Source organism: Ursus americanus, chromosome 18 (genome assembly GCF_024610735.1).
Source record: "Ursus americanus isolate L20-20 chromosome 18, mUrsAme1.1.p, whole genome shotgun sequence".
NCBI classification, from domain to species: domain Eukaryota; kingdom Metazoa; phylum Chordata; class Mammalia; order Carnivora; family Ursidae; genus Ursus; species Ursus americanus.
Genome location: NC_142144.1, coordinates 53,499,249 through 53,522,377, shown reverse-complemented (window position 1 = coordinate 53,522,377; position 23,129 = coordinate 53,499,249).

The following is a 23,129-nucleotide window of genomic DNA, read 5'->3' as shown; positions in this document are numbered from 1 at the left end:
TTCTCTTCACTACGTCTGTATCTTTGGGGTAAGTACCCAGTAGTGCAATGGCTGGATCATATGGTAGCTCAATTTTTAACTTTTTAAGGGACCTCCACACTGTTTTCCAGAGTGGCTGTACCAACTTGCATTCCTACCAACAATGTAGGAGGGATCCCCTTTCTCCACATCCTCTCAAGCAATTGTTGTTTCTTGCCTTGTCAATTTTTGCCATTCTAACTGGCGTAAGGTGGTATCTTAGTGTGGTTTTGATTTGAATTTCCTTGATGGCTAATGATTTTGAACATTTTTTCATGTGTCTGTTAGCCATTTGTATGTCTTCATTGGAAAAGTGTCTGTTCATATCTTCTGCCCATTTTATGATTTGTTTATTTGTTTCTCGTGTATTGAGTTTGAGAAGTTCTTTGTAGATCTTGGATACCAGTCTTTTATCTGTAGTATCATTTGCAAATATATTCTCCCATTCCGTGGGCTGCCTCTTAGTTTTTTTGACTGTTTTCTTGGCTATGCAAAAGCTTTTTATCTTGATGAAGTCCCACTATCATTCCATTTTCTAAAGCAAGTCATATGAACAAACCCAACCTCAATGTAGTGAGGAAGTAATCTCTGCTTATAATGGGAGAAAATAAAAAGACATATTACAATGGACTATTACTCAGCCATCAGAAAGGATGAATACCTATCATTTGCATTGACACGGATGGAACTGGAGGGGATTATGCTAAGTGAAATAAGTCAAGCAGAGAAAGACAATTATCCTATGGTTTCACTCATATGTGGAACATAAGGAAGAGAGCAGAGGACCACAGGGGAAGGGAAAGAAAACTAAATGGAAAGAAATCGGACCGGGAGACAGACCGTGAGAGACTCTGGACTCTCGGAAACAAAATGAAGGTTGCAGAAGGGAGGGGGGTGAGGGAATGGAGTAACTGGGTGATGGGTATTGAGGAGGGCATGTGTTGTAATGAGCACTTGTTGTTATATGCAACTAATGAATCTTTGAACACTACATCAAAAACTAATTATGTACCATATGTTGACTAACTGAACATAAATAAATAAATAAAACTACCAGATAATTTCAATTAAAAAAAAAGGCATATTACAGAAAAGAGAGATGGTGGTACACTGTAGCCAGCTTGTGCTGACTCATGAGGGCTGATCTCTTCCTTGCTCCGAATTCAGTGATGTCATATTGGTAGCTTGAAATTGGCTATGATAGGAGTATTTACACCATGCAAATCAGCAAATGCTAAAACCAGAGGATTTGCTTCTTTGTTTCTGAGAGCCAGTTGTTAAACATTTACAGGTATACTCCTGGGAAGGAGTATACGGAAGGGCGGAAAAATTGGAAACATTGATGCTGTTTACCACACACTATATTACACACTCCATATTTTCATTCATTCATTTTCATTTCATTCATTAATTCATCCATTCATTCACTCAACTTCACTGAGGACTTACTACTGTCTTGTGTTAGCATGGTGTTAGACCAAAGAAATATATATATATATATATATATATATATATATTCATTCTAAGAAGTGCTGTGATAAGCAAAATGTATAAGATATTATATCATTCCAGAAAAAAAGAGAAAAAATATTTTGCTACTCATACCTCCAATGCTAAAAATAGAATAAGATCTGAAGTCACACACACAGGTCTGAAATACTTAAAGCCCAGAATGTACTGGAAAAGATAACTTGGCATGTTTACATGCAGTCTTCCATGTTGCTGTGACCTTTTGCAAGGATATAATCATCAATGACTCTATCAAATCACTACAATAGCACTAAGCATAAGAAACAGGAAGGCAGCAAAGAGTGATATTTTAATTATCCTGTATTAAATAAGTTATTGAATGTTTCCTATTGGATTTGTTTTACTGTATTATCAATCTGATGTTTTATCTTAAAATATTTCTGCTATCCTGTGTCAGATTAAGCTTTAAAATGAGTCTACCATTTTGATGGTTTTTTTATGCTGCAGTTTCCCTACTTAACCCTTGGGTAAGTGATTCTCAAAGCTGTATATGAAAATCATCAAGGGCCAGGAGCACATTACCCTCCCTGCCTTAGGAGATTCGGTTACGAGCCCGTTATTTAGGAACTTCAGTTTGTCAGTTTTGACAACATTGCAATTGATTGCAATAATAAAACCCTTACCAAAAGCTGAATTACTTTGGGGGAATTTGCCTTGTTTTCTTAAGGGTTTTGAAAGTATGATAAGTAGTTCGTGGTGCTTTTCCTGACATAAGCGCACAAGAGATATATGATCTTTTTTGGTGCACATAGTGACAAAAGATCAAGTTGTTGGGTTGCCGGCTACAACAAATTGAACATACTGAATTTCAACCTTGGTCTAATGCAGTCTTAGGTTTGTTTCAGTCCATTCAAGTGATAAGTTCCCATGCTTGTACCATAATTTTATCCACAAAACTGATCAATGGAGTAGCAGTATGTTTCATTATTTTAGTAGTATTTACTGTTTATATGCAATAAGTCTTTATTTATTTGCATGACAAATTGCTGGGTGGATTTAAATGGTTAATTACTTGTTTGAACCAATTTACAAGAGATGTGTGCCAAACCTTCATAATGCAGTTTCCTATAAACAAAATGGTATCTAATTCCAATTATACTAGACATCCTATTCAAGTCAGGAAAATAAAGCAATAAAAAAATTACTGTGGCATTTATTTGTTATTTAGGTTTTCTAAAAATAAGAGATACCAATTTATTTTTTCCTTGAATTTTTGGCATATTAAAAGTGATAAATTACTACTAATTGACCTAGAGGATAGCTTTATAATCTGGTTCAAATTATCAAATTTCTTAGTTACAAACATTTTCATTTGCAATTGGCAGAGATAATTTATTGTACTAACCGCTAAGCCTGGGTTGAAGATTATAAAAGTTTCATCTAAAATTGGAGTAAATCAAGAATCTCTCTTAATAATTAAGGAAATAAACAGACTTAAAAGATACAAGCTATAAAACCTCAGGGAACATTTTCATAACTAATGACTAATTTTAAAACATAAAATATTTTGCATCTATAATGACACTAACCTACCACTAGGTCTTGTAATAATTATAAAGAGTCTTCCTTTTAAGAATATTTTATTTTTCAAATTTCAGCATCTATTATTTAGGTATAAATAATAACACTTTCTTTTTTTTCCCCATATGTACTTTAGGTCCTTGTGACACGTGATAGTAGGGTAAAACCTAATAATTCAATGAGGATAAACCATCTGACTCACTAAAATGAGCTTCCTTATAAAGAGCTCAAGTTGCATTTCCAGAGAAATGCAGGAAGGAACAATGAGATCATTCATTCTGATGTTGGAAATTAATATTTAAAATGTCTGCTAAAACAATGGGCCAGATGATGTGTTAGTTTCTTTCCAAGTCTTACATTTTGTTATTCTAAAAAATATATAAATTTATCAACAATTAAGACACATTAAAAAATGTCTGAATCCAATTCAGTTATATGCTAAAATGTCTAAACAATATTCATCATTATCAGTTACTTTGGTATTTAACTATTCCATTAAATAATCTCTTATCAAGTCTCTTGTGCTATCTACATAGCCATTGCAAAGGATACACCCCATTGTAGAACAATGAGTCAGTGGTAACCAAGGAGAAATTTTAGTCATATATCATAGGATTTCTGTTTTAACTTGCTAACTTTGACTATTTTTACCTTTTTAATCAACAACTTCTGCTGTGTATGAAAAACATAAGTAAATGGCACTAAACTGGATGTTATGCACAATATACAAATTTCAAAATCAAGATTGAATGCAATATAGACAGATTGAATATTGGAACATAATAAATTAAATCATCTGGGAAAAATTTAAATTCATATGAAAGAGGCATAAGGGAACATTCTGGGGTGATGATAATGTTCTAAATCTTGATAGGAGTTTGGGCTGATTTGTATCAGATGACAAAGCTATACCTCAAAGTCAATTAGCAACATTGATCCCGTCAAATATGTCACTAAAGTTCAAGGAACAAATATACCGTGCTATCATATTTTTTAAATCTAAAATTTAAATACAAATACTTGTCATAGTAATTTTCTCATTACCTTATTTTCCTGACCAGAATAGGGTTACTATGTAGTTGAAATAGGACACCATTTTGTTTTGCACAGGAAACTTCATCATGAAATTTTGGTATAGATCCAATGAGAAGTAGCTCAACAAACCTATTGAACTCTAGTTCTTGGTACACATGCTGGTGTATTAATTCATGTTTATGAGGTGATTATATATGCCATTTTGTTTTATTTTTTAAAGATGTTATTTATTTATTTGAGAGAGAGAGCGAGAAAGAGAGAGAAAGCACAAGCATGGTGAGGGGCAGAGGGAGAAGCAGGTTCCCCGCTGAGAAGGCAGCCTGATGTGGGCTTGATCCTGGGACTCCAGAATCATGACCTGAGCTGAAGGCAGATGCTTAACAACTGAGCCACCCAGGAACCCCTATGCTATTTTATTTAAAATACATCATAAAAATTGGGAGCCTGGGTGGTCAAGTATCTGCCTTTGGCTGGGGTCATAATCTCCAGGTCCTGGGATGGAGCCTCATGTTGGGCTCCCTGCTTAGCAGGGAGCCTGTTTCTCCCTCTGCCTCTCCCCGTTTTGTGCTCGCTCACCCTCTCTCTATCAAATAAATAAATAAAATCTTTAAAAAAATACATCAGAAAATAAGATGGCTTGATCAGTGAACAGAGGGATGGATAGAAAGGTAGATATGTAATAAAGTAAAAACAATTTTTCTTAATAAAGGGTCATGAAAAATTTCATATTTGGGCTTAAATAATCTCCGAGTAATGCCTGGTTCATAGTAGTATTCTAATAATTTATATGGAATGAATGACTGAATGAATGAACGAATGAATGGTTTAATAAGTGAAATAACAAAAAATTTTCAAAATTCTTTGTGGAAGTTCATGTGAAAAATATCCTGGGGTTTTAGGTAACCTCCTGCTCATTTTGCCAGTAAGGTACCACAGACACCAATGAATCAAACACAATTATAGATGATAATTCAGTGAATACAGTATTTAAATCAGGGATAATAGAACCATTTTGTCCTGTCCAAAATATTGCATCCTGTTCCAGACACCCATCTTTACAAAAATAAATAAATACAAATAACAGAAAAGAGAATAAGTAGAGGAAAATCACTAAAACATAAAGGGCTCTGAAAATCTAAGAAACAGTTAAAAGAACTAGAGGTCTGCAAACTGGCAGGGAAAAACCCAATGAAAAACTATAGTGGCTCCAATTCCTTCCATTCACATTCTTTAACTCTCTACATTCCTAATCTCAGAATAGTTTTCACCTCCTGCAGGAAGCTTTCTGGTAAAATCCCAATTCAATTAATATTTTTCTTCTCTGAACCTTTGTTAAAATAGAGATTTCATTAATTTTATTATTTCACTTATTTAGTATTTGGCACCTGGACCTTATACCAGTTGTTCTTAATGTTCTTACTCATGCATGTGCCTGTACACACACACACAAGCACACACAAAGTCTCAATTCTCAATAAGTTCAAGCTTCTTGAACTATTGTTCTGTGTTTCACACATTCTTATACCCCTCAACATTAGCATAATTTTGCTCATTTATTTCATGAACATTTGTTGAGAAACCTTCTTGTGCTAAGCACCATGGTGAGATTTGGGCCTAAGAAGGTAGCTTCAACATTGACTTGTGAGCAACTCAGAGTCTAAAACTGGAAACAAACACATAACTCAACAATAACAAGGCAAGGTAGTCAGTCAGGAACAAACACGAGATACTATGGACACTGATATGAAAAGTGCATCTAACCCATCCTGGAAAGTAGGGATGGGAGGACCAGGAGACCAGAGCAGGTGTTAAAGAATGCATAGAAATTACCATTGTATAATGTAAATGGGATGAAGAGAGAGGGGTGATCTAGGGAATCGCTGTGTGAGGAAAAAGCATGGGAGGGAAGGAAGGTCACAGAGCATGGAGTGTATCTGTACTGGGCACACTTGTTGGAAAAGAATATTAGGCTTAATAGTAGTATGTTCATGTTAAGTGACTATTCATCTTTTCATACAATCCACAGCTCTAGATTAGGATGCCTCACTGGCTAGGTAAACTTCAAGATCCAACTAGAACTCTCACTTGTGAAAAATAGCAATTCTAGATACTACAGTTACTTAAGAACAAAAAGCAAAAAAGAAGCATTTTCAGAACTATAATTTATCTAATAAGGAAACCTATCTATCAGCTGCAGTTGGTACAACACAAAAGTCGTGACAGTATCTAATATTATTCACCCAAAGGTAACTTGGTTATCTGTTTTGTAATCTGCAAATGGTACAGAAGTTCTTAACCTAGGGTTCATGGGCTCTAGACTTCAAAAACTCCAAAGACTCAAACAGGAAAAATTGACGCCTTAAAAAAATCTAAGTGAAATTTAGAATTTGTTTATAAACATAGGCAACAAACCAGACTAGTATTAGCAACACCTATGACTTGGTGTTGTTAGGAATCGCATATTTTCATATCACACTGCAGTTTTTGCATAGACATCAAATATCATTTCCTTTCAACATGACTTTGAAATTATAGTAAATAATACAATCACCACATAATATTATTAATTATTGTGAAAATAAAAAATCATGTTCTTTACTAGGTCATAAACTTTTTAAAATGTTTTGATGACTGTAAGGCGTATAACTGGTGACCTTTGAAATCCTACATGTATAACATTTTACACATTTAATACATTGTTCTAAGAAGCGAGACATAGGCTTAAACAAGATCACCAAAGGTTCTACCTGCCAACAAGATAAAGTTTAAATTTAAATTAAAAAAATAATAATCAATTTCAAAGGACTCTCAATTCCTATTGGGACCATCTTTTTAATTTGTTTTTGTTTTCTTGTTGTTTGCCAACACCCTGCCCCAAATTTAGGGGGTAGAGACAAGCTAAACATGATCTGATACATCTCACTTCTGTCAAACCTACACTTGCCCATCTCTTTAGAGAACCTGAGACTTTCAGACCAGCCAGAGCTCACTGTGATAAATTGCTTATACATCTTTTTCTTCCAAAGTGCTCTGTTGGCATTTTTTCCCACTATTAACTGAGGGTTAAACATGAAAGCATTTGGATGCTACTCTTCTGATGTTTCCTCTAGGCTGGCTTTGACTTTGGATTTCACCTGTGCTGGTTTATCAAGGTGTTGGTCCATCGGATGCCTAATAACTGCAATGCCACTGCCATTCTCCAGGGATGTCAGCTCTTCTAGGCTTTTTACAGCACCCTCTTATTCTACGTCATCTGGCCTCAGAGACTGATTACTTTAGGCTCAGCAGCAAGACAATCCCACCTCGCTGCTGTCTCCAAAGTGCTTCCATCCTCCATGGATAAAGAAGTGTGGATAATATTAGTAGTGCCTTCGGTGTCTCTGTATGCATATCCATCCACATTTATATACACATTTTTATGTTTAGCCATTTATTCCTAGCTGTGAAATATTGCAACAGCTTACACATTAGCATACTAATCCAGGCCTTAGGTCTGGGGGAGATTTATGTTGAACATTTTTGATGCCATTATTCATACTATGTGTGAAGCTGAGTAAGACTTTCTTCTGAATCAGAGTAATACTAGATTCATACCCCACTGGCTGCTCTGCTAAAAATCTATTTTAACTTCAGTTACATTGCAATATTTAAAAAAAAAGTTTAAGCCAATATCATCGTAGCACTTACAAATATGAATAGCTGTAGAATCAAAGAAAATCAGGTTAAAATCTTGGCTCTGCCATTTACTAGTTGTATGACCTTGAGTAAGGACTTAACCTCATTTAACCTCAATTTCCTTGACCATAAAATAACTAATATTGTGGGGATTAAATGAATAAGAGGATGAAAACTAAGTGACGAAATAAATGCAAAGCCTGCTATGGAATTGGGACTCAGTGAAAGAAGGCTATGATGGTAACAGTCATCATTAATGAATAATGATACACAAAAAGGTTGAACCTCTCTTGGCCCAGACTGAACAGGAGAAGCGTGGAAATGTTGTCAGAAATGGAAGACACAGTGGAGCTGGTCTATTTCACCTACCTCATCATATAAAGTAATAAAGTGAGGCACAGAGAGATTAAGGAGTTTATCCAAGGTCACTTAGTTATTCATCAGTGAAAGGCTGGTCAAAAGAATACTTAGTTATTCATCTTATGGAAAAGCCAGGTCAAGATCTAGTTCTTCTGGCCTCAATTCTATTACTAAGAATGTGAAGACCTGGGGCGCCTGGGTGCCTCAGTCACTTAAGCGTCTGCCTTCAGCTGGGGTCATGGTCTCAGGGTCCGGGGATGGAGTCCCGCATCAGGTTCTCTGCTCAGCTGGGAGTCTGCTTTTCCCCCTCCCTCTGTGCTCTCTCTCTTTCTCAAGTAAATAAATAAATAAAAAATTAATAAATAAATAAATAAATGTGAAAACCTGAGTTTAGGGCACAATGCCAAGGAGCCAGAGACAGAGTACTTAATCATATAGCAGCAAATCTCCATCTCCTGTGTACAGAAGAAACATTCATCAAGTTATAAGAGCAATGAGTCCATAACAAATAAAAAAAAAAGTAGCTGCCCTTCCACATCCTAAAGCTCCCACTTTAAATATTTTGCTCCCAGGGAGCATGGAGTCTAAGATCAAGGAACAGCTGCCTTCTCTTTGCATAACATAAGGAGCACAGACTGAATTAAGATTCTACACATTTGTCATTCTAGACTTTCAAATTCAATTTTGTTCCAATTGTAAGGCTTTTCCCATTCCCTCTAGTTTCTCCATTTGCTTTTTCTCTCTTCCATTTCCAAACCCCTTTCCAGCCTTGACCTGCTCTCCCTATTTCATGTTCCCATATCCTTCATCACACACTATCATTTAGCACATGCTAAAAGGTCATATAAGCTTTTTAAATTTTTGGGGTACAGGTCCTGATACCCCAGTCAGATCATTATGTTATCTTTTGATTCTTTGCATCTCTGTTGGCAAGCAAAGTCACTATTGATAACATATGCTCAGTAAGATCATATCTGTTCTCAGATGCACAGTCACACATGGAGTAAGCAAACCACATCATGTCACTCCATTATTTAAAACCTATCAATTGCCTCACGCAGCCTTTAAGAAAACAGCAACATCCTAACATCTACTATACTGTAGGCAGCATTCTGACCTCTGTCTATCTCTCCAGCCCCAACTTTCAACACTTTTAACCTGTATATCCGCTGTCTCACTGCCTTGAACAAGCCACTTTTTTTCTTGTATTGGAGATTTGCCAATGCTGATCTCTCCACTAAGACACCCACCTCTCCACCATTCATCCAGTTATCTCAGAGTCATCTTTCGTGTCCCATCTTAAACATCGATTCCTCACTGGGGACTTACCTTGAGTCCTCAGAGTAGCTTATACCTGATGCCTTTAAATGTCTGATTCCTGATTTCTCTGTTGAACTCTTTCCTATACACTGAACTGTCATTTTCACCTTGCTACTCATTTATCACTAGACTTTTAAGATGTTAGCATGGTGTCATTTCTCCTTCTTCCCACAGTTCTGAACTGAAACATCTTTCCCTTTCTTTCTTTCTTTCTTTCTTTCTTTCTTTCTTTCTTTCTTTCTTTCTTTCTTTCTTTCTCTTTCATTTATTTTTTTTATCTGCCCCTGCCAGCTTTCTCTTGTTGCCCAGCATTTCTTCAAATTTTTCCCTTCCTTCATTTCTGGTCTGATCCACGATCCCTGTAAAGAATTTACTTGCGCTTCACTTTTTTTAACCTGGCTTGAGAACAAGAAGTAGTTCTCAAGTTTGCACATATCTATAACAACATGCTAATAATAGGAATAATACACTTTTTCCTACAATTCAGCTTATACAATTTAAGGAATCATTCCATCATTAGTGGATTCGCCAGTCATTTTGCAAGTATTTGTTGAGTGCATATATGATGGTCAGTAGGATAAGCATGAGGAAAACAATGATAAGCAAAAAGGAAAGTGCCTCTACCTTTCCCTTAGAGAGTTCACAGCCAATTGAAGAAGACAGACCCTGTTCATCACACCCTACATTTACATGCATACACACAAATGATTTAAGAACTATAAAAGAGACCATAGCATCACTAATCTAATATGGTAACCTGAACTAGATTGAAATGTCAGAGAAAGCTTTGCTGAAGATACAGCTGTTTCCTACAAAAGACAAGAGAGAGCCCCTGTCACGTACATAACTATCCAGACTGTCTAGGTTTGGAATCCCTGTTCTTATTACTTGTTAGCTACGTTGCCTTGCCAAGTTTTGTAACTTCTCTATGACTCAGTTTCTCCATTTATAAAATTGATTGAAAATCACTACTTACCTTGTTGAATTATTATAAAGATAAAGTGAATTAATGTATGTAAAACAACATGTCTGACACATTATAACCTTTGTAAATGGGACTATTGTCATTATTTTACAATTCTGTCTGTCCAAATTTCTTGCAGTTAAATTTACCTATCTTTTCTGAAATTATGTTGATAGAATATGGTAGTGATTTTTAAAATGGCCTTGTTAGACAAATGATAAATTGGGGAACCTTATGTATGTATGTGCATCGGGGGGTAATTTTACTATTTTAGACTTGGAAATGTAAAATGAAGTATCCAAAATCCTTAAACTAGCATCTCAAGCCCTCTATCATTTTGTATTTGCATTGCTCTTCTGCTTCATATTTCACTGGTCTGGTTTTCAATATATGTACAACAAACCAAGCCAGCATCGAATGGCTTTAAACAACATTCATTATATTGTATCTCATGATTGTATGGGATCAGGAGTTTTGTAAGAAGTCAGCTAAGTGATTCTGACATTGACTACAGTCACTTGATGGTATCCAACTAGTCTGGTCCAGAGGATCCAGGATGGTTTTATTCTTGTTCTTGGGACCTTGTTGGAGATATCTGGAAGGCTAGGTTCAGCTGAGCCCCTCATCCTCTCCACATAGTCTCAGAGCATCTCCATGTCGTTTTTCCATTAAGGTAATCAAGCTCTTTACATGGTGACTAGCTTCCTCTACCACAAGTATTCCAAGTTTCGGGAAGTGGAGTTGCCAGTCCTTTAAGACCTGGTTCAGTAACAAGCATAATGTCACTTCCACCAAATACTATCTGAAGTATTCAGAGACAAAGACTGCAGAATTGAAGAGGAGAGACATAGATTACACTTCTCAAAAGCAGAATAGTCAAAGGCTTTATGACTATCTTTAATTTGCCACACCCACCAAATTATGCTGAATTCTTGTAATTTTTCACATCCCTTACTTTTCAATGGGTCAGTGTCTTTGTACATGTTGATCCTCTGTTTATGATGCCTCCCTATCTCTCTTCTTCTGGCTAGCTTTAACATTCTTCAAATTCCAGTCAGACATCATCTACCCCTGCCCCACACACTAAATAGCCTTAGACTGAATAGTACAATGAGAGCATGCCCATTTATCTCTTGACATATTTTATTAAAACAGACTTTTAATCTGTTTCCCTCACCAGTTTATCAACTGTGGTGAGGGAAAACACCATGTTTTATACATCTTTTGTGTTTTCTCGAGTCTAACACAATACATGGTATACTCATATATTCCTTCTGATCTGAATGACTGTCAACACTTTTATTTTTATTAAATAAAAATGTTCCAAGGTTGTATGAAATAAGTTGATTTCAATTCAAATGAATAAGGTATTTCACCATGAATATTTGGCTTCCAAACATTTTTTAACAGACTAATGTGTAAAATTTGGGGGACAAACAATTCTTTTGAAATATTCAATGATGAGACTTTCTAAAATATCTTTATTCTATTAATATATGCATTTTATTTTCCTTTTGAGGGTTGAATTGGCATAGATAGACTGAGAAATAATTTAAGTTAGGCATCACCTGGAAGTCAATAAAAATGATTAAGAAGCTGTCTTGATCCTGACAGAGAAACAGAATTATATATGATCTTTCAAGTGTAGAAAATTAATCTATATCTGGCTGTAGATGTATTTGATCATAATCCAAAAATTAAAGTACAAGTAAACCCTGAGGAATTTTCCATTATTTTTAGGTGTAACAAAAACAGCTTGGCAAATTGCTCTACTTGCAAAATTCTTCGGCCAATCTCCTCCTATATCTCCCATCTTTCTATTTATTCTTTCAGTTCTCTTATTGATGGTAGAAAATGTCTTCATGAATATATATGGCAAAACAATGTGTTTACATTTATTGAGCATTACTATATTCCATTTTACTTTTTCCATTTTACTTGGCTAAATCTCAATGTGTCTCTAATTGCCAATATTTATGAATCTTTCAGTTGTCATTTATTTGTGCATAAATATGCATTATAGTATATATACATTTTTACGCTGAATGTTGGGTCTAAATTTAATCAGGTTAAAATTATATATATATATATATATATATATATATATGATTTTACATGAATGTTAAAAGCAAACAAAAAGAAAGTCTGGGCCTTTTAGATCCCTAAGATGCCATGGCAAGAATTACTAATTGTACACTACAATCTTACCACAAAACTTGTGTTATTTTTATCATTCATTACTTCAATCACAAAATATTTATTGAGCATTTAGTATGTGACAAAACCATCCTAGGTTTTGTGCATCCAGCACTGAGCAAAATAAAATCCTAGTCTTTGGATAGTGGTAAGACAGAAAATAAATTACTATGTAATACATCAAATGGTGATAGTAAAGTGCTGTAGAGAAACCTGAAGCATTTTAAGATTATAAGAGTGCTTGGAAGTGCAATTGTATTTTGTCACTGAGAGATGACACTTGAGCAGAAGCCTAAAGGAAGTAGGAAACAGGTAGCTGGGGGGTGGGGGAGGAGTGTTCTGGGAAGAGGGAACAAAAATGCAAAGGGCCTGAGCTGGGTATATGCTTCATGTGCTTGAAGCATAGCAAGAATGGCAGCATAGCTGGAGTGGATTGAGTGATGGAAAGAAGAGAAGAGATAATACCTAAAAGAGGGAAGTATAAAGCCTCTCTCTCCTAAAGCCTGGTGGATCTTGGTAAGACTTTGAATTTTACTTTAGTAAAATTCAGTCAGAAGAGGTTTCTAAAGAGGAGTCACATGACCCAAAAACATCATTTGAAAATCACTCTGGCTACTATTTGAGAATAGACTGTAGCAGGCAGGGGGCAGAAGCAGGGAGATTAGTTAGAAGGTTAATCAATAATCCAGATGAGAGATGATGCTTTTGACAAAGGTGGTAACAGAGGAACTAGTGAAAAGGGATTTAGAATCTGGAAATATTTGGAAGTAGAGCAAATAATATTTGCTGATAGAATGTGGGATTTGAGTCAGAGCAAAGAATCAATGATGATTTTAAGGTTTTTACCCGAGCAACTTAAAGGTTGGCAGTGCCGTTAACAAAAATGAGAAAAACCATGAGAGATATCATTTTGGGGAATGGTGTTGGGATCAATGTTTGATGTTGGACATACGCTATTAGATAGATATGGTCTCAATAGATACTAACACAAACTCCAGGACACCTTTGATGATCAACTGGATTTAGCACCAAAGTAGGAAACTATTTACTATTCCCGCAGCTGGGCATAATTATGGGAAGAGAAATTTGTTTCGCATATGAGTAAATTAACTCTGAATGTGTCTATTTCCAGGTTTTACATGAGGCAGATAATGTTGTGTCTTGCCCACATCCCCTAGGATCTCTTTTACTGGTTTGGTGAACCCACACCTTCAACCTTCTCCAGCAAGTTGTTCTTGGAAGATTAGAGCTTCCTTCCCACCCCGAGGATGTGTGGATTATACTAGACCACACTCCTCTCCCAGATTGGCCTGTAGCCAAGGATTAATTGTGTGAGGGTAACTCTGCTTCAGGGTGGAATAAACTTTCAGGCATAATCTACACTCATGTCTCCCATTGGGATCAAATTTTTCTTCTTTCCTTTTATGCTCCTTCCACTCCACGGTGGGTTTCCCCTGACAGCACTCATTTAATAAATTACACCTCCCAACAAAAGTCCAGGACCAGATGGATTCAATAGTGAGGTCTACCAAACATTTAAAGAATTAATGCCAATCCTTCTCAAACTCTTCCAAAAAAATTGAAGAGGTGGGAATAATTCCAAATTTATTTTATGAGGCCAGGATCACCCTGCTACCAAAAGCAGACAAGGGCACTACAAGAAAAGAAAATTATGGGCCAATATCTCTAGTGAACATAGGTGAAAATATCCTCAAGAAAAGATAAGCAAACCAAATTCAACAATATATTAAAATGATCACGCACCACAATCAGATTGGATTTATTCCAGGGATGCAGGAATGTTTCAACATCCACAAATAAATCAGTGGGATACACCACATTAACAACTTGAAGGATAAAAATCATATGACCATTGAAATAAATGCAGAAAAAGCATCTGAACAATGTTGAGTTTCATTCATGATAAAAATTCTCATTAACATTCATTCATGATAAAAACTCTCAACAAAGTGGGGACAGAGGGAGCTTAACCTCAACATAATAAAGGCTCTATATGACAAGCCCACAGCTACCATCATACTCAGTGATGAACAGCTGAAAGCATTTCCTCCAAAATCAGGAACAAGATAAGGATGCCGTCCATCACCACTTTTATTCAAAATAGCAAAAGAAGTCCTACTCAGACCTATTAGTTGGAAAAAGAAAAGAAAAGAAATAAAAGGCATCCAAACAGAAAAGAAGTAAAACTGTCTCTATTTGTAGATGATATGGTATTACATATAGAAAATACTAAATCCACCAAAAAACTGGTAAAACTAATTTAATTCAATAAAGTTTCAGGATACAAAATCAATATACAAAAGTCAATTGTGTTTCTACACACTAACAAGGAACTATCAGAAGGAAAAATAAGAAAAGAATCCCATTTGCAATTGCATCAAAAAATAAAATAAATTTAACCAAGTAGGTAAAAGACCAGTACACTAAACACCATAAAACAATGATAAAAGAAATTAAACAAGACACAAATAAATGGAAAGATGCTCTGTGCTCATGGATTGGAAGAAATAATATTGTTAAAATGTCCATAATATCCAAAGCATTCTACAGATTCAATAACATCACTATCTAAATTCCAGTGGCATTTGTCAGAGAAATAGAACAAACCATCCTAAAATTTGTGTGGAACCATGAAGGACCCCTAATAGACAAAACAATCTTAAGAAAAAAGCAAAAAGCTGGAGGCATCACACTTCCTGATTTCAAACTATATTACAAACCTATAGTAACCAAAACAGTAAGGTACTGGCATTAAAACATGCACATAAATCAATGCAACAGAAAAGAGAGCACAGAAATAAATCCGTAGATATATGGTCAATTAATCTATGACAAAGGAGCCAGCAATATACAATGGGCATAGAAGAGTCTCTTCAATAAATGGTGCTGGGAAAACTGGACAGCCACATGCAAAAGAATAAAATGAGGAGCACCTAGGTGGTGCAGTTAGTTAACCATCTGACTTTTATTTTAGGCACAGGTCATGATCTTAGGGTCATGAGACTGAACCCCACGTTGGGCTCCACACTCAGCACAGAGTCTGATTGAGTTTCTCTGTCCCTCTTCCTCTGCCCCTCCCCTTCAAATAGACAAATAAATCTTGGGGGAAAAAAGAATAAAATGGGACCACTATCTTGCACCAAACACAAAAATCAACTCAAAATGGATTAAAGACTTGAGCAAAAAAACTCTCAGAAGAAAACATATATGGTAAGCTTTTTGACATCAGTCTTCGGGATGATTTTTTTGGATTTGACACTAGAAGCAAAGCTAAAAAAAAAAATAACACAAGAGTACATCAAACTAAAAAGTTTCTGTACACCAAAGGAAACCATCAACAAAATAAAAAAGACAACTTACTGAATGGGAGAAAATATTTGGAAATCATATATCTGACAAGAGGTTAATATCCAAAATATATTTAAAAACTCATGGGAAACAAACTGAGGGCTTTGGAGGGGAGGGGGATGGGGGACTGGGATAGGCCAGTGATAGGTATTAAGGAAGGCACATATTGCATGATGTGCTGGGTGTTATATGCAAATAATGAATCAAGGAGCATTACATCAAAAACTAAGGATTACTGTACGGTGACTAACATAACATAATAAAAAATTATTATAAAAATAAATAAATAAATAAACTCATATAAAACAATAACAAAACCAATTCAATTTAAAAACAGGCAGAGGATCTGAATGGACATTTTTCAAAGAATACATATAGATAGTCAATAGGTACATGAAAAGATGCTCAACAATGCTTACCATCAGAGAAATGCAAATCAAAACCACAATGAGATATCATCTCATACCTTTTAGAATGGCTATTATAAAAAGATAAGAAATAACAAGTGTTGATGAGGATTCAGAGAAAAGGAAACCCTTCTGCACTGTTGGTGTGAATGTAAACTGGTACAGCCACTTTGGAAAATAGTATAGAATTTCCTAAAAATATTAAACATGTAACTACCATGTGACCTTATAATTTCACTTCTGGGTACTTACCTGAAGGAAATGTATCTAACAAAGATATCTATACCCATATTCACTGAAGCATTATTTACAATAATCAAGACATGGAAACCACCTAAATGTCAGCCAGAAAAGGGTAAGTACTGTATGATCTCAATGATATGTGGAATCTAAAAACAAAACAACAACAACAGCAAACAACAGCAACAAACTCATAGATAGAGAAAGGAGATTGGTGACTGCCAGAGGTAAGGAGTGGGGATTTGGTTAAATGTATAAAGATGGGTCAAAAGGTACAAATTTCCAGTTATAAAATAAATAAGTCCTGGGGGGTGTAAAGTACTGCATGGTAATTACAGTTAAATAACATGGTATTGTATATTTGAAAGGTGCTAAGAAGTAAGTCTTAGAAGTTCTCATTACAAGAAAAAAAAATTCTGTTACTATGTGTGGTGCTAGGTGTTGACTAGTCTTATTGTGGTGATCATTCTGCAATTTGTATATTTATCTAATCATTATGTTCTATACCTAAAACTAATGGGGAAAAATTGCTTATTCACGTATTCCTTCCTTAAGCTTCATTTCCAGGGAACCCAACCCAAGACAACATGGATAAAGACCAGACCTCTCTCTACAGTATTCCTTTCTGAACAAGGGGGAGGTGAACTTGATGTTATATTTTCATGGTGGTTCTGCTCTAATTCATGAATGCATTTTATTCAGTGATAGTTTTGATAAGCCAGTGTGTGGAAGGCCAGAGTATTGAGTGAATTTGTGGTGATAGATACAATTCACAATTTCAATAAGCAATATCTGAGTTAAATAATTTCAGAAATAACATAGGTGGTATATAATTTAATTGAGAGTTAAATGATACAAGAAATACACTGTATGATGCTGAACTCTAACCCACATTCCTGGAATCATACAAGGTTATATTTCCAACAAAGCAAAAGCATGAAACATAACTAACTCTGAGTAGGAGTGGAGAGGGGGAAAAGGTTACAAATACCTGAGTCTAAATCCCTTCCAGAGACTTTGGGAATTTTTTTTCTCTCTTTCTGAGGTTACATTTCTTAATTGTAAAAATAAAAGAAAAATGATGACTTCGCTAGGATGCTTTGAACATTAAATATGAAACATTCCAAATAACGCCTGTGTCAGTGTCATAATAAATGCTTTAAAATGTTATTAGCTAAAATGCAGTATAGTACTGGCCCATCTTCAAAGTGCATCAATGAAAACAATGAGGGAAAATTTCAATATATCCTTAGTCAGGAAAACATACAAATAATATCTTCCAGACCTTAAAAAGATGTTAATCATACTCCCAGTCATCCATCTCAAGACCTTGTTGTTCATTTTAACACCTAGGAAACTATCAAGTCTTTTAGAAACTCTCAAAGTTCTTGCTTGTCCCCCTTCTAATCTTCACATCCACCATCACGTAGTTCAGATGCTGAACACCTCATGGCTAGAATATTATAATAGCCAAATGTTTTCCTAAAATGTTACTTTGTTCATATAATTCCTTTGAGTAGCCTTCAATGTTCATAGAATAAATTCCAGATTCCTTAGCCTGGCGTTCAGTGTTCTTGATCCCATGACAATCTACTTTTCCATTTTCATCCCCTACTAGCTTTTGACATTAACCCATTTGAAGTCACCTGTTCTTCTTACTGTCCCCATGCCTGATCCGAGTTTTTTTCTCTCTCTCTCTGCTCATGAGAGACATAATGTCCTTTCCCCATTGCCACCCCTCCAAAGCGTATCTATCCCATGCTCAGAACAAATACCATCTCTTACCCAAGATGTTCCTGATCATAGAGACAGAAGAGACACTTCCTTTTCCTTTATTTTTTTTTAAGATTTTATTTATTTATTTGACAGACAGAGAGAGACAGTGAGAGAGGGAACACAAGCAGAGAGAGTGGGAGAGGAAGAAGCAGGCTCCCAGCGGAGGAGCCTGATGCAGGGCTGGATCCCAGAATGCTGGGATCACGCCCTGAGCCAAAGCAGATGCTTAACGACTGAGCCACCCAGGCACCCTGACACTTCCTTTTCCATATGCAATTCACTAGTTCACTCTACAAGAGCAATGATTTGAGTCCATGGTCATGGTTATTTCTGTTTGTGACATCATTGTATTTTCTTGGACTTACTATCTTTAAAGGCAAAACATATGTGTCTTACACAATTGTTTACATTAGAGTATCTACCACACTGTAGGATGCATAAAAGTTGGTTGATTAATATTTATCAAATAATTGCATACATGTAATATTTTTGTTTTTATTATTTACTAGATTTAATCTATCAATGTCATATGGGCATAGGAGTCTGATTTTAAATTTTCAAACTTAAGCCATTCCAGTGTATGTATGAAACATGGATCTTGAACTATTAATTTGGTTATGTACTAATACAGCAATAAATATAAAGTGGGACATGGGTATTCAACCACTATTTATTAAATGAATAAATAAATAATTGTGAATTAAGGTGTATCTGCTTCATAGATACCTAAAAGTCAAACATTATGCCATTCCTTTTCAGAGTAATACCTAATTCCTCTTACTTCTATGTTTTAAATGCAAAAATAAAGCTTTATAGTGGAAAAACTTAATTGAAACAGAAATATTATAATCTTTAAATCCAATGACTAAGAAAATGAAACTCTTTCAATGAATACTTATGGGATACCAGACTTGCAGGTGTCATGGAAGGCAGAAAACATAAGTGGATAAGAAGTTTAGGTTGAGTTCAAAGCTTGCTCTTTCTTTGAAACATTTTGTTCTCAATATTAAACCTCAGTGACAGTTTTATCCTTCAGTACCAAATTTTAAATGTGACTAGGAACAGACTGTAACATGACGCTGTCTGCAGACCCCACTGTTTCTAAGCTGGCCACTCTCATTAGTGTGAGTGCACATGTTGATAAGCCCTGGGGGGCATTTATATGACACCAAAGAACTCTACATGATATTCTTTCAGTCAAGATTTTACTCAAGCATTTTGGGTCTCTCTCTAGTGCTATTTCCTCTTTTTCTGTAGCATTTATTCGCACTTGACCCTATGTTTTAGAAAGTGCACACAAGTCAGTATTCCAGACATCCCAGGGACTTGAAGAGCTGATCTAATGCCTGAATTGCAAGATGAAAAACAGAAGAATTTTGTTGAACCTATAAAAAGGATGACATTTTGCCTGGCCCTGAGCTGTTCTGTTCAAATTGAAGCTTTTGCAGCTTGTGGCTCTTTGATTTGTGAGCTAGCGAGTATCATCTCCTGGCCATTACTGAATCATAAAAGTTCTCTGCCTCTTCCCTGCTCATTTTATTTAAAAGGAAAAAGAGAAACCCTTTATCTTACAAAAATGCATTTTCTTTTTATTTTCTTCCATTTTGTACATTGCTGGAATGGATTCTGTAAGGGTTCAATGAAAACATATGTATATGGTAATTTGAAAAGACTATTGAGCTGATGCCAACAAAAATTATTTGGGTGGTTAGATTGGAGTGGGTGTCATGAGAATAGAACATTCTGCAGCAATGTGTTTGCCATATTACCTTGTTAAAGACCAGAAAATTGTACTTATTACTTATTTTCATCCGTCACGTAATAATATATGGAGTCACAAAGCATATCCGGGTCAGGGACTGGTTTAACCACAAAAGATTGATTTGTTCAGGAGGGAATGGGCTGAGCTTGAAGGAGGCTTCCTTAGGATTCCTGTGCATTCCATACTCCATGGACAAGAGGGAGGCATAGGGAACACTTTTTAGCAACATCTGAAGAGGTAGTTAATTTTCCAGCTGAATTATATTACCTTTCAACTTATCCCTTCTCTTTAGTTTAATTATCCCTTTATTCCACAAACAGGTGATCAGTGCATTTGCTATGTCAGTCATTATCCTCGCAGCCGAGAGTCAACAGCACAGCCACCCCTCTTCTTCAGGAAGCTGTCAGTCCATAAACACATTATTTTTTTTAAAGATTTTTATATTTATTTATTTAACACAGATAGAGACAGCCAGCGAGAGAGGGAACACAAGCAGGGGGAGTGGGAGAGGAAGAAGCAGGCTCATAGCGGAGGAGCCTGATGCGGGGCTCGATCCCATAACGCCGGGATCACGCCCTGAGCCGAAGGCAGACGCTTAACCGCTGTGCCACCCAGGCGCCCCTCATAAACATATTATTATGTCAAAGTGATCAGTCCTATTTAAAATCTTACACTAGGCATTCTCATTTTTCCTACAGAAAAGGATAGTGCAACATCATTTCACATGAAAAGAATATCAGTCTTCCATCAAAAACATTTTTTGTGGATTTTGTGATGTTTGTGTATTTGTGAGCTTTTAAAAATTGCTAATTTACTGTGATTTTTTTCTCATCCTGAATAAATATCTACTTCTATACATAATTCTGTATTCTTTTTTTTTTTAAAGATTTTATTTATTTATTCGACAGAGATAGAGACAGCCAGCGAGAGAGGGAACACAAGCAGGGGGAGTGGGAGAGGAAGAAGCAGGCTCATAGCAGAGGAGCCCGATGTGGGGCTTGATCCCATAACACCGGAATCACGCCCTGAGCCGAAGGCAGACGCCCAACCGCTGTGCCACCCAGGCGCCCCCATAATTCTGTATTCTTGTTACAAAAGGGGTTTCTCAAATGCATTAGGAGCTTGAGGCTGCACGTAGTCTTAATCCAACCCTGACAAAAGATGATGAACTACACAAAGTCACAACACTACCTGACACAGAAGAAGGATTTAATACATCCTGCAATTATTATTATAATTCTTTACTAATTCTCTCATTGTCATCCTATCTACTCCTAGAAAGGTATTTTCCTGAAATATCAGAGGAAATCACAGCATCTATGACTATACTTAGCAGTTCTAAGAATTGTTTCAGTGCATAACATATCCAGAGTTTTTTCAGGAGTACCATATTAAAATTAGTTTTCTATTTCACTTTGTCTACAATTTATTGGCCCATATAAGATGTATGACTCTTTAAGAAAATAAGTCTGGAAATTCTGAGGCCATTTACTAATTGAAAGCACAGCCCTGATGTACTATATATTGGCTAACTGAACATAAAAAGAAAAAAAAAGAAAAAAGAAAAAAAAAAGCACAGCTATAGGCAGTTAGAGATAGAAACAAATATTCTATATCCTTTCTCCATTTTGAAATATCTATTGGGATAGTGGAGATAAATGCATGTGGAATGAACTGTTTTTCAGGTTGGTGGAAGAAATCCGCATGTGTTTAATGTCCTCTGTAACTAGATGTTTTCGATAGCAATTTCTCCTTTCTCTCTCTCAATCTCTCTCTCTCTCTCTCTCTCTCTCTCTCTCGAGGAAGCTGGAGAATGTATCCAGAGTCTCTTGATGCCTGAAAAGAAAAATGCAGTCATCTTTTTCATTGGCTTCAAATAGCCTAAATAGGGTGAACAAACCTACTCCAGCTGAGTCAGAGGGAAGATAGCCATCTGTGAGAGATAAGCAGCCCTGGGTAACTTTGACACTGAGCCAGCCCAGAGATTGAGGACAAGCTTCAAGGAAAGACTTTGACTTCAGTTAATCACTTGGTGCCGGTTGTTAAGGGAAAATAAAGTATTAGTGAGGAAGGCACTGACCTCCCTGGGAGGCATTTACTTCTTTAAAATGTCCTTTAGAATTGTTCACATGTCAAGATGCTATTATTCAGGTTAATGTTAACATGCCCTTATATTTTTAATAATTGTGTGAGATATCTGGGGCTCAATACATTTGGGAAGGACCTGTATAAATGAAGCAGTAGAGTACAAGAGTGTTTTGAGTAATACTAGGGCCAGAGTCAGACTATCTGGATTCCAATCTGGACTGCTTAGCTCCATGACTTTAGACATGCTTCTGAACCACTATAAGACTCAGTTTCCTGAACTGAAAAAGTTAATAATAACACCTACTTCATCAGATTACTATGAGGATTAAATAAGATGATCTCTATAAATAAATAAATGCCTAGGCGATAGGATTCCACAAAAGCTAATGCCCCCATTAAACTTGAAATTACCTTTACCTATTTCCAGTGCCACTCTAGTAGACTGATCTCAGCTTCAAGAAGATTTTTGTATTGCTAATGGTTTCTAGCAGCAGTTAATAGGAACTAAAGAACATTGACAACATTTCCCTATTGATTTAAGAGTGTTGCTAAGAAAAATTTAAAAAGTCCCTGTAGATGGTGACTACCTGTAAGCCATCCCCAAAAAGTTAAACTCTGGTTTTATTGTTGGGCAGCTGGTCAGAGGCAACTGATATACCTCTTTAAAATCAATTCAGTTTCTACCTCAAAACAGAGATATCCAAGCAAATGGACCTACTGCATTAACCCCAATTCAGAATAGAATTATAAATCATCAGTTTCTTATGAGGAGTTCATTGGGCATGGAGCTTTTAATTATCTTTTTTTCTGTGGTGCAATAAAGAAAGGTGCAGATGGTGGCAGCAAAATCCAGGGAAAGATGACAGGT